Below are 17,969 nucleotides of genomic sequence, written 5' to 3'. Positions count from 1 at the left end.
CTCCTGAATAGCTGGAATTACAGGCACCTGCTTCTACCCACTGCTAATTTTTGTATTTTTAGTAGAGATGGAGTTTCAACATGTTGGCCAGGCTGGTCTCAAACTCCTGACCTCAAGTGATCCACCTGCCTTGGCCACCCAAAGTGCTGGGATTACAGGTGTGAGCCACCACACCTGTCCAGGGTGCTGATCTTGTATAAGGTGTCTTTATGGTTCTTTCTAGTCCATTTTAGGGCTAAACATTATGAAAAATTCTTCTGACAAAAGTCCCCGTTTGATTTCCAGCTCTGTTGACAATATGCGGGATGGGGGAGGAGTGGTTCTAGTCACTGACTCCTAATATTGATCCTTGCTGGGCAGAGGGTGATTCCTTATACTTGGTTCAAGCCTGTCCCCCTTGCCATTCCTCAGAGATGCCAGTGGAGGCAGCTCTGTACCTCTCTGGGCCCCCCCAGAACAGAGATAAAATAGCTCCCAGCCCATCCTTCCCTTTCTAGCACCAGCTTGTCAGTGGGATCTCCTGCCAGTGTGGGCTCTACCTGTCCTTGCTTGGATTTCAGACCTGCATTCCCTAGCCTTGTCCATTCTCACCTCAGCCAGCAGAGCCAGTGTTCCTGGGGGTTCTGGAGCTCAAGGGTGCCTGGTAATGTTGGAGAGAGAGGTTAGGAGGGAGGCCCCTGATGCCCGGTGGCTTTTCTTCAGGAAACTGACCTACAGCTTCTTTTGTGAATTGGACAGGATTCTTAACCTCTTTAAGACTCATTTTCATCATCCTTAAAATTGGGATAGCAGCACTGACAGGGCCAGAGTTCGCTCAGGTATTTGGGTTACGCATTGCATCGTGGCATCACGTTGACGTGTGCAGCGTTTGTGTGACAGCCAGACACATGCTTCCAGAGAGCACACGAGTTGGCATAAAACCCTAGAGAGACAGGCGTGAGCCCATCTACAGAAACCTCCGGGTACACTAGGCCACAATGGACACTCCAGGCGTGAGCATACTCCTGCCCGATGGGTGGCGCACACACCTGCACACATCGTGTGTCCTAACTGGTCTGGGCCTGACCCTGGGTGCTGCTTTCACTCCCATCTCCTCCTGTTCCTTTCTCAACTCTGAGGCCAAGAGCATGGGGCAAGTCAGAGTGTGTGTGCCGCTCGAGATGAGGAGCTCTGGTGTCTGGAGGGTGGGGTGAGTGGGCGATGGTGGGGTGAGTGGGTGACGGCTGGGTGAGTGGGCGACGGTGGGGTGCACTTGTGTACACAGGAAGGAAGGCCCATTAGGATACTGGAAAGGTCCTTTGGGCACAACTACCCAGGCTGTCCAATGATGTGTCAATAAAAAAATTTTTTTTAGCCTGAGGAAGAAGTGATGCAGGCTAGTGGTAGCCCCAGTGTCCATTCAATAAATGTTTTCTGAGCCCCATGTGGCTATATGTGTCCCAGTCCCTCTTATCTCAGATTCCTCTTCTGAGGATCTCCACAGAGGGAGCGGTGTGATGGGTGTGAAAAACTGGAATGCCGTGAGCCCTGGCAACAAACCTGTGGAAATCATATGATCTCATTGGCTGGGACAGTCAGGGCGGTGGGTAGGACTTGAGAGTTTTCTAGCCACCTCTTAATGTCAGGCCTGGGCTGGAGGCAGTGGTCACCGAACAGGAACGCTGCTTCCCACAGTGACGGTTACCATGGCAGGGGCGGCATGGGAGGAGGTGCAGGGGTTGTGTGGTGTGTGAAGGGCCCACCCTCCACCTGTCCATGCTCCTTACCCCTGGCCTCCCTGTTCTACCTGATGCCCTCATCACTGCCCCCCGCCACCCTCCCTCAGTTCCTGATAGGGGTGGTCCAAGTTATCCCCTAAAGTCCTGCCTTGCAAGACCCAACCCAGCCTTGCAAGTTTTTATACTCTAAGGTCCTGGTTCCTGCACTCGAAGGTGAGAGCAATGTAGGGAGATTGGGAAGGGGCTGGGCTCTTCCATGTTCTTTTCCAGAGTTCAGCAAGGAGCAATTGCCAGGACAATAGCCTCAAGGTCAGCCTCGCTTTAGGAAGCATGACTGTGTGCAGACAGTGGTGTGGTTAAGAGGACATCCGGGAAAACAGGATTATTTTGAAATATATCATGGGCTCACAAATGGCAGGGGATATTGAACAATTCCCTCCCCCCATTCCTTCCTTTCTCCCTTCCTCTCTCCCTTCCTTCCCTCCATCTTTTTTCCTTCCCTCCCTCCCTCCCTTCTTTCCTCCCTTCCTTCCTGACAGGGTCTTGCTCTGTCACCCAGGCTGGAGTGCAGTAGCACTATCTCAGCTTACTGTAACCTCCGCCTCCCAAGCTCGACCACCCCGCCCGGCTAATTTTTGTACTTTTCATAGACATGGGGTTTCACCATGTAGCCCAGGCTGGTCTCAAACTCATAAGCGCAATCAATCATACCCTCCTCGGCCTTCCAAAGTGCTGGGACTGCAGGTGTGAGCCACCGCACCTGGCCCAGGGTATAGTTTTCATAAATTCACACTCATTTCTCTATCTGTCAGGTTCCCTTTGGCAGACTTAGTTCCATTTGAAGACAGTTCGGTCAGAGAGACTTTAATAAAGAGATAGTTTATGGAGTAGTGGGCAGGGGCAAAGGAGACCACAAGGGGCGGTGAGACCCCCAGGGGCAGTGGAAAGCTGGTACTATCCCTGGTCCTGAAGGGTGTGAGGAAGAGGTGGTGTTCCTGAAATCCAGTGTGAGCAAGAGGTAGAGGAGGGAGCCTCAGTGGGGGCCACAGCCACAGAGGACCAGCATCTGCCAGGACTGCCTGCCGTGTGAAGCAGGGAGGAACACCCTGACCCCTCTCTCCTCCTACTGCTGTCCCCACCAGAGGGCAAGGGAGCCCAGGTGTTGCAGGTGATCCACCTTCTGGGGCGCAGAGCAGGGCAGAGAAGCAGGAGCAGGGGTCCGAAGGTGCAGGGGACCTGATAGAGAATCACCAGGGCAGCGCCAGGCGCGGCGGCTCAGGCCTGTAATCCTAGCAGTTTGGTGGATTGCCTGAGCTCAGTAGTTTGATACCAGCGTGGGCAACACAGTGAAACCCCCTCTCTACTAAAATACAAAATTAGCCAGGTGTGGTGGTGTGCACCTGTAATCCCAATGACTCGGGAGGCTGAGGCAGGAGAATTGCTTGAAACTGGGAGGTGGAGGTTGCAGCCAGCTAAGATTGTGCCACTGCACTCCAGCCTGGGCAATAGAGCAAGTCTCCATCTCAGAAAAACAAACAACAACAAAAACACTAGCCCAGCGTAGCACTCACCCGTAGTCCCAGCTACTCAGGAAGCCGAGGCACTTAAGCCTGGGAGGTGGTGGCTTCAGTGAGCCGAGATCGCACCACTGCACTCCAACCTGGGTGACAGAGCAAGACTGTCTCCAAAAAAAAAAAAAAAAAAAGATAACCAGGACAATGTCCTCATCCTCTTGTTTTTTCTGTTTGGTAAGTTTGAATTTTTATACATCGAGGTTTCTTAAACTAGCCACGGTTATATGAGATGTATTTAAGTTCTGATCATAAAGAAATGCTCCGGTTTTCCCCTAAACAACCGCACATACATCCCAATGGCTGTTCTGCTCTCAGTGTCACCTTGGGAAGCTCCATACTTACTTCTGCAAAAAGTTTACTGTTGGGCTGGACATGGTGGCTCATGCCTGTAATCCCAGCATTTTGGGAGACTGAGGTGGTTGGGTGACCTGAGGTCAGGAGTTTGAGACCAGCCTGGCCAATATGGCAATACCCGTCTCTACTAAAAAAAATACAAAAATTAGCTGGGCGTGGTGGCACATGCCTGTAATCCTAGCTACTAGGTGGCTGAGGCAGGAGAATCGTTTGAATCAGGGGCAAGACTCCATCTGAAAAAAAAAAGGGCCGGCCAAAATTGCTTACACCTATAATCCTAGCACTTTAGGAGGTTGAGGAGGGTGGATCACAAGGTCAAGAGATCAAAACCATCCTGGCCAACATGGCGAAACCCAGTCTCTACTAAAAATACAAAAATTAGCTCTGCTTGGTGGCGGGCGCCTGGAATCCCAGCTACTCGGGAGGCTGAGTCAGGAGAATGGCTTGAACCTGGGAGATGGAGGTTGCAGTGAGCCAAGATCGTGCTATTGCACTCCAGCCTGGGTGACAGAGAGAGAGAGACACCATCTCAAAAAACAAAAACAAAACAACAAACAAACAAACAAAAAACAAGGCTGGTTAATTAGGTGGATGGGCTGTTTTGGGTCAAAAGCAAGGCGTGATTATGTGTGTGACTAACCTTCCTGTGTGGTTGGGAAGTTGTCTCAAATGTTTTGAGCAAAGGCAGCACTGTTGAAATATTGCTATGTCTCCAGCACCCGAAAGCAAAAGGCACAGCACCCACAAGGACTTTGCAGGTTGTTAATATACGTTTCCCGCTTCAGAGTGCACCTTAGCTCTTTGTTATTTTGCATTAGCTGTGACATTAAAAAACATTATGCGGTGGCTCAAGCCTTTAATCCCAGCACTTTGGGAGGCCGAGGCGGGTGGATCACGAGGTCAACAGATCAAGACCATCCTGGTCAACATGGTGAAACCCCGTCTCTACTAAAAATGCAAAACAAAAAATTAGCTGGGCACAGTGGCACGTGCCTGTAATCCCAGCTACTCAGGAGGCTGAGGCAGGAGAATTGCCTGAACCCAGGAGGTGGAGGTTGCAGTGAGCCGAGATCGCGCCATTGCACTCCAGCCTGGGTAACAAGAGCGAAACTCCATCTCAAAAAAAAAAAAAGAAACATTATGTGGGAGAGGCAGCAAAATGTGTACCTGAACTTTCTTTTTTTTTTTTTAAAGTGTATTTATTTTGAATGCAAACCTACAGAGAAGTTACAAGGATAATACAATGAATATTCATATAACTTTCACTTGGATTCACCAATTGCTAACATTTACTTTGTTTTAATCTCTCTCTCTCTCTTTCTCTCTTTATATGTGTGTGTGTGTGTGTTTGTTTGAGAGAGTCTCACTCTATTGCCCAGGCTGGAGTGAAGTGGTACCTTCTCAGCTTACTGTAACCTCCAGCTCCCAGAGTCAAGCAATTCTCCTGCTTTAGCCTCCCAAGTAGCTGGGATTACAGGAGCCCACTACCAGGCCCAGCTAAGTTTTGTATTTTTAGTAGAGATGGGGTATCACCGTGTTGGCCAGGCTGGTCTCGAACTCCCGGCCTCAGGTGATCCGTGCCTCACAAAGTGCTGGGATTACAGGTATGAGCCACCTCGCCTGGCCCATATAGGTGTTATAATTATCATTACTTTTGCTAAAACATTTGAGAGTAAATTATAGACATCATGGCCTTTTACTCATAAATACAGCATATATGGACATTATCTTATATAACTCCAATAATTAAATTCAGGAAACAAAGCATTGACATATTATCTAAGGTGTGGTCTATCTTTAAATTTCACCAGTTACCCCAGTAATGTCTTTTTTTGGGGGGGGGGACAAAGTCTCTCTCTGTCCCCCAGGCTGGAGTGCAGTAGCATGATCTCAGCTCACTGCAGCCTCTGCCTCCCAGATTCAAGGGATTCTTGTGCCTCAGCCTCCTGAGTAGCTGGGAATACAGATGTGTGCCATCACACTTGGCTAATTTTTGTATTTTTTAGTAGAGATGGGGCCAGGCTGGTCTTGAACCTGGCCTCAAGGGACCCGCCTGGCTCTGCCTCCCAAAGTGCTGGGATTTGCCACCAATTCTGGCCACAGTGTCTCTTTTCCTCTTTGGCCTTCAATCATTAATGACCTCACATGATGTTTAGTTGTCCTGTTCTCTTCATTTCTTTAATCTGGAAGAGTTTCTCAGCTTTTTGTTGTCATGCATGGCATTGATATTTTTGAAGTGTGTGGGACCGATTTTGTAGAAATGTCCCTCAATCTGGATTTGTCTGATGGCATTTCCTCATGGTTGGGTTCAGGTTATGCATTTGGGGCAGGAATATCACAGAAACAATGTTGGGTCCATTTTGGTGCTTGTGTCAGGAGGTACATGATGGGTATGTTAATTTCAACTCCTTGGCTAAGCAGGAGATTGCTAAGTTTCTCCATTGTAACGTTGCCATTGGAATTAACAAGGAGACCCAAGTTTTCTAGAAGAAAGTCCAAGTTTGGGCAAGCTTATTTCACAAGCACACTTTAAGGGGTTGGTGGCATGCTTAGCCTTGGCGTGATCTCGGGCTGGGGGGTTTGAAAATGGAGCTCTGGCTTTGAGCTTTGCAGCACAGAGCAACTCTCTGTCTTTCCTCATGAGGACAAAGAATTCCGCATGAATGCCTGCCACGGGCGGGCGGGGAATACCATGTGCTGTTTACCAGCCTCTGAATTGCCCTGTGGCGTCAGGCAGCCGCAAGTGCTTCCTAAGGCTGAAGGCGCCCAGCAGAGGCAATGCCATGGGCCACAGCAAATGTGTGGGGGGCATTTTGCTGAGGAGGGCGGTTTCATTTCCCTTTAAATGCCTCTGTTATTTTCCACCACAAGCTTGAGGCTTGGCCCTAATGGAAAAACTTCCCAGTAATGGGGCCAAGGATGGGAAAGGGTTACGAATGAAAAGACCTTCTCTTCGGACAGGGCGTTCTAGTCCACAGAGTGCTTTATCTCTTGAGATCTCACACTGAGTTCTCAGCTCTGCCCAGGCAATCTGGCAGCTCTGGCATTTGCTGACCCTATCTTACAAACCAGAAAGGTGAAGCTCAGAGAAGAGAAGCCACTAGTCTCAACTCATAGAGTTGGGAAGAGGTGACCCAGCCAAAGTTGATCCATGCTTTCTGATTATTATTATTATTATTTGTCTTCCCTGTGATGTCTGAAGAAGCTGATAATTTTTTTTCTGGGGGAATTTTTTGTTTGTTTGTTTGAACGGAGTCTCTGTCGCCCAGGCTGTAGTGCAGTGGTGTGATCTCGGCTCATTGCAACCTTTGCCTCCTGGGTTCAGGCCATTCTTTTGCTCCCTCCCAGGAGCAGGGGACCACCAGGTTGCCTAAGGAGGGATGAACCGGCCCAGGTCAGAAACGGAGCAGGTCAAAACTCCTGTGCTGATCAGTAGTGGGATCGTGCCTGTGAACAGCCACTGCACTCCAGCCTGGGCAACATAGCAAGACTCCATGTCTTAAAAAGAAAAAATAAATAAAACAAATTATAAACCCCAATTATTAAGTGCAAAGCCCCTTTCTTCAATGAACCTACCATCTAGCAGGGGAATAATAATAATAATAATAACAGCTAACAGTTCTTCTGTTTCCTAGCTGTGTGACCTTGGGCAAGTAATCAAACCTCTCTGTGCCTTAGTTTGCTTGCTTTCATTCCTCCCTCCTTCCTTCCTTCCTTCCTTCCCTCCCTCCTTTCTTTCTTTCTTTTTTTGATGGAGTCTCACTCTGTTGCCCAGGCTGGAGTGCAGTGGTGTGATCTTGGCTCACTGCAACCTCTGCCTCCCAGGTTCAAGCGATTCTCCTGCTTCAGCTTCCTGAGTAGTAGCTGGGACTACAGGTGTGTACCACCATGTCCAGCTAATTTTTGTATTTTTAGTAGAGATGGGGTTTTTCCATGTTGGCCAGGCTGATCTCGAACTCCTGACCTCATGATCCACCCTTCTCGGCCTCTCAAAGTGTTGGGATGACAGGCATGAGCCACCGTGCCCCGCCCCAAGCCCATGCTTTTAATAGCATTCTGCTTGCTTTGGTACCAGGAAGACTGTTAATAACAGCGTATTAACTGTTGCTAGGTTTGGAGAGGAGTATGGGGAGGGCATTCAGGGGAATAAAAGTGTGGAAGCAGAGATGTGTGCGGGAAGTGCGGCAGGGCCAGGCCAGGGAGCAAGAGCAGGGGGCGAACTCAGAAAGAAACCTGAGACCCAGGGAGCTTGACTGGTTTCAGGTCCGGCCCTGAAAGGAAAAGACTGGGACATACATCCATTTTCCCATTTTGAGGAGGAGGGGGTAGGGTTTAGGGTTCAGGCCCAGCCTCCTGGCTGCTGTCAGTCCCTCCTGAGGCTCTCCTGTCCCCGGGCCACCCTGGGTCCTTCCCTTCCTGAGTCTTCACTCTTCCACTATAATAACGAACAAGGGAGAAACTATCATCAAATCATTTGCATTGTAATGAGCCCCATCCATCTGTCCCAGACCACCGGGCCCATGCAGCCTGGAAGCCCCCACTGCTTGCTAAGCCCAAGGCCTCCTGCTGCTGCATAACCCCGCTGGCCAGCTGGGGCCCTGCAGGGCTGAGCCTCCTGTCCCAGGAGAACCTGGAAATGCAAGGGGGCTCCAGGGAGGAGTTTTGGGTGGAAAAAAATTGTTACTGACCCTGACAGTTTCCCCTTGTATCTCTTTACCTGCCGGTCCTTCTTGGCTCCTGGGTGAGGCTGATTTTAGCCCTAAGTGAGAACTTGCCACCACGCCTGGCCAATTTTTTGTATTTTTAGTAGAGTCAGGGTTTCACCATGCTGGCCAGGCTGGTCTTGAACTCCTGACCTCGTGATCCACCCACCTTGGCCTCCCAAAGTGTTGGGGTTACGGGCGTGAGCCACTGAGCCCAGCCACTCGCTCTTTTTTTGTTTTAATTTATTTACTTATTATTATTTATTTACTTTTAGAGAAGGTCTCGCTCTGTTGCCCAGGCTGGAGTGCTGTGGTATAATCATGGCTCATGGCAGCCTCGACCTCCTGGGCTCAAGCCATCCTCCTACCTCAGCCTACCAGGTATCTGGGACTACCGGCGTGTGCCACCATGCCTAACTCGTCAACCACATCCGCCCCGCTCCCTGCTTTTTTTTCCTTGTAGAGACAGGGGGTCTTGTCTGGAACTCATGGGCTCCAGCGATCCTCCTGCCTTGGCCTGCCAAAGTGCTGGGATTACAGACACGAGCCACTACGCCCGTCCTGGATGGCTTGCTCTTCATTCTGGAGATTATGGGGAGCGGGGAAAAGAAGAAAGCAAGTAGAAAACTAAGAGGGGAAACACGAGAAAGAGCCCGGGATGGGCAGAGTTGGACTCGGTGTGGCCAGGGGTCCTGCTGGGGGGTGGATGCTGGGGGCAGATGTGTGTGTGGGGGGAGTAGGCAGCAGGGGCGGAGCAAAGCCCTAGGCCGAAGGGGAGGCAGAGGCTTGCAATGAGCCGCAGGGAGCGTGGAGAGGGAAGGAAAGAAAAAGAAGGAGCGGACTCACGGGGAGCAGGGACAATGCCAAAGAGTGGCTTGGGGGGACTTTAGCCCCGCTCCCTGTCTCCATCGATCCCTCCTAGCGCCCCAAACAAACCTACAATCTAAGTAAAGCAGCGCGCTTGCGGTATCTAGGCAAGGTCCTTTGCTCCCACCAGAAACGGGATAATACCCATGACCCCCCATCCAGCAAGGCTGAGGCCCTCAGAATCGAGGGCGTGAGACCCTGGTTTGTCTCTAGAGAGCATCCTCGGCCACGCCCCATTCGGCCGAATTGCCGACGCCAGCCGGTATTTGGGTCCCGTGACCCGTTGCTAGGCAGATTTTTATCACCTGGGATTGAGGCTGAACAGACGGGAAAGAAGACCCTGCGGGGGATGGGGAGGGGCGTCGAGAAGGTGCTGGGGCCAGGTTTACACCTCCCAAGGGGTAGCCACGGGACCTCACCCCGTACCCTCGTGGGTCCCTAATCCCCAAACTGCATCATTCATTGAGCACTTTCCGCTTTATCCAGACTTCCTTCAAATGACAGCTTTGTACCCTGAGAAACTCAGGTTCTGGAGTGTCAGCCTCATCTATTATGTTATTGCTTTTGAACGTTTACATTTAAAAAGAGAGCTTTTGGACCCTGAGGGATGGGTCTCTCCCGTGGTTGTTTTAAGAATATCAGCAGGCAGCTTAGGGCATTTTGGGACAGCAGAGCCTCTGACAACATCCTCACAAACCGCCTTGCTTTCTCCTCTAGGAGCTCCTGACACATCCTCTGGATGCTGGGCTGCAGGGTGCAGGGTGCAGGGTAGGGAGTGGGGCAGGGTAGGGGCTGGGGCAGGGGCACTTGACCCCTACCTGGAGGAGTTTTGGCCTTAGGGTTCCCAGCCCCAGCCAGGTGAAAGGGGAGGCTTTTGACAACCTTGGGCCTTTCCAGCCAGTGTGGTGTGGCCTGGGTTTGTGTGTTTACCTGGGTGTGTCATCTCCTCAAGGGCACGTGGCTGCCAGCCACGCCTCTGTCCTCTGACTCTGGTGGCCAGGGGTGGGGAGGGCTGGAATGTGAACAGGCAGGCAAGAATAATGCCAGGACATTTTCTATTCGTAAGATTGCAAGCTCGGCTCACAACTTGAATTTCAAGTGGGCCCTTTAGGCAGATAGGGAAGTCAGATGAGAGAGTGGAGGCAGCCAGTGAGGATTGTCTAAATTCTTAGAAAATAAATTCTAGGAATTTAGCTGCAGGAGAGAGGAGCCCCAGGTGGGAGAAGCACTGGGTGCACTCGCTGGGAGGTCTGGCAAGGGGTGGCTGGGAGGGGTGGCTTTTTGTCCTTCACTCTATTTGAACACCATGTTTTCCCAAAAATTACTTGTCTCCTGAATCATATCTAAGAGGCTAATTAGCGCTTTCTTTTTTTTTTTTTTTTTTTTTGAGACAGAGTCTCTCTCTGTCGCCCAGGCTGGAGTACAGTGACGCAATCTCGGCTCAGTGCAACCTCTGCCTCCCGGGTTCAAGGGATTCTCCTGCCTCAGCCCCCAAGTAGCTGGGATTACAAGTGTGAGCCACCGCTCCCAGCCTAAGAGACTAACAAATGCATTGAGGCAAGGCCTTTTTTTCTTTTTTTTTTTTTTTTTGAGACAGAGTCTAGCTCTGTTGCCCAGGCTTGAGTGCAGTGGCACAATCTCGGCTCACTGCAACCTCTGCCTCCTGGGTTCAAGCTATTCTCCTGCCTCAACTTCCTGAGTATCTGGGAATACAGGTGGGCCCTACCACACCCAGCTAATTTTTGTATTTTTAGTAAAGATGGGGTTTTACCATGTTGGCCAGGCTGGTCTGGAACTCCTGACCTCATGATCTGCCTGCCTTGGCCTCTTGTAATCCAAAGTGCTGGGATTACAAATGTGAGCGACCGTGCCTGGCCTAAGACACTAGTGAATGTTTTGAGGAAGGGACTCTTTTTTTTTTGAGATAGAATCTTGCTCTTTTGCCCAGGCTGGAGTTCAGTGGCACAATCTCAGCTCACTGCAACCATCGCCTCGTGGGTTCAAGTGATTCTCCTGCTTCAGCCTCCCAAGTAGCTGGCATTACAGGTGCCTGCCACCACGCCCAGCTAATTTTTGTATTTTTGGTAGAGATGGAGTTTCACCATGTTGGCCAGACTGGTCTTGAACTCCTGACCTCCGGTGATCCGCCTGCTTTGACCTCTCAATGTGTAGGGATTAAAGGCATGAACCACTGCACCCAGCCTTGAGGCACGGACTTTTAAAACAAATTATTATTTTTTAACTGAAATGCTGTCCTCTTATGAAGGAAAACCACTTCCTCTAAATACTGATTTTGGTGACTGCTCTTTGTTTGAAGTAATTATTGTGTCTAAAAATGGAAAATTACACGTTACTGTTTATCAAAAGGAAATAAACACCTTGGATTAATCAGGTTCTTGCCACTGGACCTTGCTAGCAACCCAGGTAAAAAGGCTGCTCTGCATTTTCTGCAAACACTCCCTTTCGTTGTTTTTTTTTTTTGAGCAGGAGTCTTACTCTTGCCCAGGCAATGGTGTGGTCTTGGTTCACTGCAATCTTCGCCTCCCAGGTTCAAGCGATTCGGCTGCCTCAGCCTCCTGAGTAGCTGGGACTACAGGTGCACACCAACCTGGCTAATATTTGTATTTTTAGTAGAGATGGGGTTTCACCATGTTGGCCAGGCTGGTCTCAAACTCCTGACCTTGTGATCCGCCTGCCTCGGCCTCCCAAAGTGCTGGGATTACAGGCGTGAGCCACTGCACCCGGCCCACTTTCGTTGTTTTACAATTTCCAAAGGGGAAGTGGTCAGATCCTGTGTGTCGGCTGAGGCTTACTTGCCACGTTCTGGTTATGTAATCGTGGAGAACCTTTGATTGAGCTTTGCTGGTGGCAGAAATAGGGACAGGAAAAAACATGGGAGTCAGGGCGTGTCCCCCACTCACTCTGCTCTGACATGGGTTGGAATACTATTGATTGATTTGTATTTATGACCATTTGTTGAACTCCCTCGGAATATGGAGATTTAAAAATTGAACAGAAATGCTTTAGTAAGTCAGCCTGAGCTGTACATAGGTTCGCACAGGGAAGAAAGGTCTTGGAGGTGGCTCTGAGCTCTACATGTCTCTGCCTCTTCATACTCCAGCCAAGGTCCAGGGAGCACTCGGTGGTCTCCCTGCTTTTGACTGTCGACCTCTGCAGCCTCAAGCTGGCCTCTCCAGCCACACTCAGCTCTTTTCACTCCAGCACCCTGGCTTTCAGGCAGGCTTCTCTTCCTCATCCTTTGGGTTTCAGCTCAGGGGCCATTTCCTCCTGGAAAGCCTTCCTGGATACTTCTCATCTTCCCCAGCTATCCCTTGCATTCCTGTTGCTCTGTACTTTTTTGTTCTTAGCACTATTTATATAAAAATAATATCAGTGATCAAGCCTGGCATGGTGGCTTATGCCTGTAATCCCAGCACTTTGGGAGGCTGAGGCGGGTGGATCACAAGGTCAGGAGTTTGAGACCAGCCTTGCCAACATGGCGAAACCCTGTCACCACTAAAATACAAAAATTAGCTGGGCATGGTGGTACATGCCTGCAATCCCAGCTACTTAGGAAGCTGAGACAGGAGAATCACTTGAACCCAGGAGGCGGAGGTTGCAGTGAGCCGAGATCATGCTACTGCACTTCAGCCTGGGCATCAAGAGCAAAACTAAAAAAAAAAAAAAAAAATTTAGTGACGAATGGCTTGTCTGTCTGCCCCCCACTCCGGACCGTCAGCTCTATGAGTGAGATATAGGGTGCTTGTCTACCATTCTGTCTCCAGTACACTGCCAGGCACTTGGCACTTGGCAGAAACTTGATAAGCCATCTTACCACTATCCGATCACTTTATACACTTCCCCTCAGCAATGTGCACTCCAATTTTCCCGTGTCAATTATTGCTTAGTTTCTTGGTCTCCCAGGTCTTAGTCTTTATGTAGGGTAAGAGCAAACAAAAGTTAACGAACAAAACAAAATAAACATTCTCTAACTGTTACTGAAGTTTTGCACTTTGGCTGCTTTCCTTGAGCTGCCGATGAGTATGAATTCAGCTAAAGGATGGAGATTCTGTGTCCTGTCGGCTGACAAACTCCCCAAATCCAGCCTCCAGCACTGCCCTGCCGGGGTGGGAAAGGAGGCAGAGGAAAAGCTTCGAGGCTCCGAAGTCGAGGAGCTCAAGTCCAAGAAAGGTGGGGTGGCAATAGCGGCAAAAAGGATGCTGTTTGGGGCAGGTAGATGATCGCTTAGAAGAAAAGTCGGCCGTGGGCAGTGGCTCACACCTATAATCCCAGCACTTTGGGAGGCAGAGGCAGTCAGATCATGAGGTCAGGAGCTTGAGACCAGCCTGGCCAACATGGTGAAATCCCATCTCTACTAAAAATACAAAAATTAGCCAGATGTGGTGGCACATGCCTGTAATCCCAGCTACTCTGGAGGCTGAGGCAGGAGAATTGCATGAACTCAGGATGTGGAGGCTGCAGTGAGCTGAGATCATACCACTGCACTCCAGCCTGGGTGACAAAGCAAGATTCCATCTCAAAAAAAAGAAAAGAAAAGAAAAGTTGAGGAAGAGGGAGTGGAGGAGTGCTTGGTGCTCGGGTGTCGAAGAGAAGACACCCCAAATCTGCCCAGTTTGGTCCGAAACTGGTGGCTGGCATCTGAAACGTCACTCATTGCTCAAGTCTAGGAAGTGTGGACTTTGATTATTCTTTTGTTCTCCTTCCCTTCCTTCCTGGACAATTTTTGACCTGGAAAGCCTAGCTGGAAGGTGGAGAGTTGTGATTTCCACCTGCAGCAAGGTGGGGCTGGTTTTATCTTTGCAGCTAACTGCCCCATGCCCTCTGCCTGGCCCACCTTTTTTTTTTTGAGTCTGGCAGACACAGTGACAGTGGCCCTGTGGCCAGCGCCCAGCGCTGCAGAATGAGACAAAGCCCTGTGTATTTGCTGGGCAGCACTTGGCTGTGATATACTGACATGTGAGCACAGGAGAGTATTTGTGGCATCTGGAAAGCAAAGCGCTCACATCATGCTGGGGTTTGGCAAATGCATTTATTTTGCTCAGGTTTTGGCGATGTTCTTCCAGAATGCAGAATTTGAGGCATTGAGACTGGAAATCCCTTGGGACGGCAGGTATAGAACTGTATTTTTTTTGGATGGGGTCTTACTCTGACTCCTAGGCTGGACAACAGTGGTACCATCTGCCACTCTACCTTCTGGCTCAAGCAGTCCTCCCGCCTTAACCTCCCAAGTGCCACCATGCCTGGCTAATTTGTTTTATGTTTTTGATTTTTTTTTTTGTAGAGATGGTGTTTCACTATGTTGCCCAGGCTGGTCTCAAACTCCCGGGCTTAAACAATTTTCCTGCCTCAGCTTCTCAAAGTGCTAGGATTACAAGTGTGAGCCACCATGCCCTGCTGGAATTTTTTTTTTTTGGAGACAGAGTTTTGCTCTTGTTGTCCAGGCTGGAGTGCAATGGCACAATCTTGGCTCACCACAATCTCTGCCTCCTGGGTTCAGATTCAAGAGATTTTCCTGCCTCAGTCTTCCAAGTAGCTGGGATTACAGGCATGTGTCGCCACCACACCTGGCTAATTTTGTATTTTTGGTAGAGACAGGGTTTCTCCATGTTGGTCAGGCTGGTCTCGAATTCCTGACCTCGTGATCCTGCCTCCTCGGCCTCCCAAAGTGCTGGGATTACAGGTGTGAGGCACCATGCCTGGCCGAGGTGAATGGTTCTTTAGCTTGATTTCTGGTATGGTCAACTGGGCTCAGCAGTTGAAAACCCACTTGGATTTTTTAAGTCATTGGGGAGGTTGGGGAGGTTCAGAGCCACAGACCACACCCTGTGTATGTCACCATCAGGCTCTCTGAGGGACAGCACGTAGGTTTGGCAGGAACAGGTTCAAACCTGATTCTGATCATTAACAAAGCCTGTCTTCTCTAGTACAAATGACTCTCTGGGCCAATCAGATTACCCCAGCCTTCTAGCACCCGTGTGAACTGGCGTAGCTGGGAAGCTGGCTAGGCTGGGCTCAGGTGGGGCAGCCAGGTACCTTTATAGTCTGATCTGAAGGCCTCAGGTAAGGCTGCCCTAGCCTGAAATGTCATCCCTACTGGCTTTTCAAGGATGTCTGAGTTTCACCATTATCGAGTCATTCCTCTGTGTTTCCCTGTGAATGCGGGTTGGTCTGGAATACAGGATCCGTAAACTTCCTACCTTAAATTGCGTGGATACAGCTAGACTATGTTTAATCTCTTGGGTAAGCCACAAACTAGTTCCACGTTTTCATGCCAAGCCTGTCTTGAAGCATTTCACCTGCCGTTTTCCCTATTCTATTCAGCTTAGACCAGAAGCAAGCTGGAGCCAGGAAGTCTGGTGCAGGAGACAGAGGAGCAGAGGACTGGGAAGTGAGGGCACTGAGGACCAGCAGGCTCTCCTGCCTGGCTTCTGGCTTTCCAGCACAGAAAAGCTTGGCTGAGCCTTGGTCTGGTGCCAGATGATGCCCAAAGGGAGATGTGCTCTCCCCATTTTGGCCCAGATGGAGCACAGTTAGCTGTTACATGGACTTCCTTTCACTTCCTCACTTTCCCCTTACCAGCTATCCTCTGTCCTCCCACCACTGCACTCTCAGCCGTCAGCGTTCTAAGTGGCCTCATGCCAGAAGGGAACTCTCATTGGCATCCTGGAGGAGCCAGGAGCTCCTAAGTCCCTCCAGCACCTGGCCACACCCCTTCCCCTTTCATGGCTTGGTCCACAGTCTCCAGGGAGTGGAGGAGTGGCACGGGAGCGGCGCAGCTGCCGACAGCTCAATTTGTGCAGCTGGGTTTTTTTGGTTTTGTTTTGTTGTTTTGAGATGGAGTCCGGCTCTGTTGCCAAGGCTGGAGTGCAGTGGCACAATCTCGGCTCACTGGAACCTTCACCTCTCGAGTTCCAGTGATCCTCCTGCCTCAACCTCCTAAGTAGCTAAGATTATAGGCATGCACCCCCATGCCCAGCTAATTTTTTTGTATTTTTAGTAGAGACGGGGTTTCACCGTGTTGGCCAGGCTGGTCTTGAACTCCTGACCTCAGGTGATCTGCCTGCCTTGACCTCCCAATGTGCTGGGATTACAGGTGTGAGCCACCGTGCCCGGTAGGTTTGAACAGATATAGAGGATTTAGTGAGGGGCCAGTCAGATGCTATGGGCCTTCTCTAAAGCCTTAAACTCTCTCCATCTTTTCTTCTTTCCCAGGCCCAGAAGACACGGTGAGAACTCATCTATGTCATGCCCCTGCCTCTGGGCATATTTTATCTCCCCATGCCCATGCCTCCCTTCCAGAGATCACTCCCACAAAGGGAGTGGGAGAAGAGAGGTGGAAGAGAGGCCATAAGGTCCACTGGAATATAGGCTCCATGAAGGCAGGGATTTTTAATGTATCTGAATCTAGAACAGTGCTTGGCCTATAGTTGATGTTCAATAAATATTTGTTGAATAATGAACCTCCCCTGGTAGAAGTAATCACAGCTGGTAAAGTACTTTCCATCCTAGTGAATATTCTATTGGGCAGGTGGAAATTTTTACAATCATTTCCAAAGATCTATCTATCTATCTATCTATCTATCTATCTATCTATCTATCTATCATCTATCTATCTATCATCTATCTATCTGTCTATCTGAGACAGGGCCTTGCTCTGTCACTCAGGCTGGAGCACTGGCATGATCACAGCTCACTGCAACTTCAAACTCCTGGACTCAAGAGAAGAGATTCTCCCACCTCAGCTTTCTGAGGAGCTCTTACTAAAGGCACAGCTACTATGGCAGCTAATAAAAAAAATAAAAATAAAAATACACCTTTTTTCTTTTTTAGAGTCTGGGGCTCACTGTATTGCCCATGTGCTGATCTTGAACTCCTAGCCTCAAGTGATCCTTCCACCTTCTAAAGCACTGGGATTATAAGCATGAGCGACTATGTCTGGCCCCAAAGATTCAATTTTTTAATTACCATATAGTGTAATTATAATTACATTTAGTGTAATCTTAGCACGCCATTCATTTTTGTAAAAAATTAAAACAGGCCAGGCACGGTGGCTCATGCCTGTAATCCCAGCACTTTGGGAGGCTGAGATGGGTGGATCACGAGGTAAGGAGTTCAAGACCAGCCTAGTTAACGTGGTGAAACCCCGGCTCCACTAAAAATACAAAAATTAGCTGGGCATGGTGGCGCACGCCTGTAATCCCAGCTACTCAGGAGGCTGATGCAGAGAATCGCTTGAACAAAGGAGGCAGAGGCTGCAGTGAGCTGAGATTGCGCCACTGCACTCCAGCCTGGGCAGCAGAGCAAGACTCTGTTTCAAAAAAAAGGTAAAACAAGACAAGTCCCCCTTGTTGTAAACACACTTGCATGGTCCTCCTTAGTCGTAACCATCGGTATCATCGCGGCGCGTGCCCGGTAGACTGTGCTCAGTGCACTTGGACATGTCTGTGTGTTAACACAGAGGTCTGTTGTTTGGTGGTTTAGCAATCACAACAACAGCCACAAAACCATAAATATGATTGGACTGTGTTGTTTTGCAGTTTGCTCTTGCTCTTAATAGTTTGGAGACGTTCTGTTTAGGTAAAAACAGACTACCTCATTCCTTTCATTGTTGTAAAATATTGTGCCGCATGGATATATTGTATATTTGACGATTCCTCCATTGATGGACTTTTATTTCCAGTGTTTACATTTTTTTTTTTTTGAGATGAAGTCTCACTCTGTCACCCAGGCTG

General features: G+C 49.6%; 1 protein-coding gene across 3 annotated transcripts in view; it reads left to right on the top strand.

The window, feature by feature from the left end:
- AHNAK (AHNAK nucleoprotein) overlaps positions 1-17,969 on the top strand; it is a 102,092-nt gene that overhangs the window by 32,421 nt on the left and 51,702 nt on the right. The window lies entirely within an intron of this gene.

The sequence above is a fragment of the Callithrix jacchus genome, chromosome 10 (assembly GCF_049354715.1).
Source record: "Callithrix jacchus isolate 240 chromosome 10, calJac240_pri, whole genome shotgun sequence".
In the NCBI taxonomy this organism is placed as follows: Eukaryota; Metazoa; Chordata; class Mammalia; order Primates; family Cebidae; genus Callithrix; species Callithrix jacchus.
This window is presented reverse-complemented; position numbering and strand designations above follow the sequence as displayed.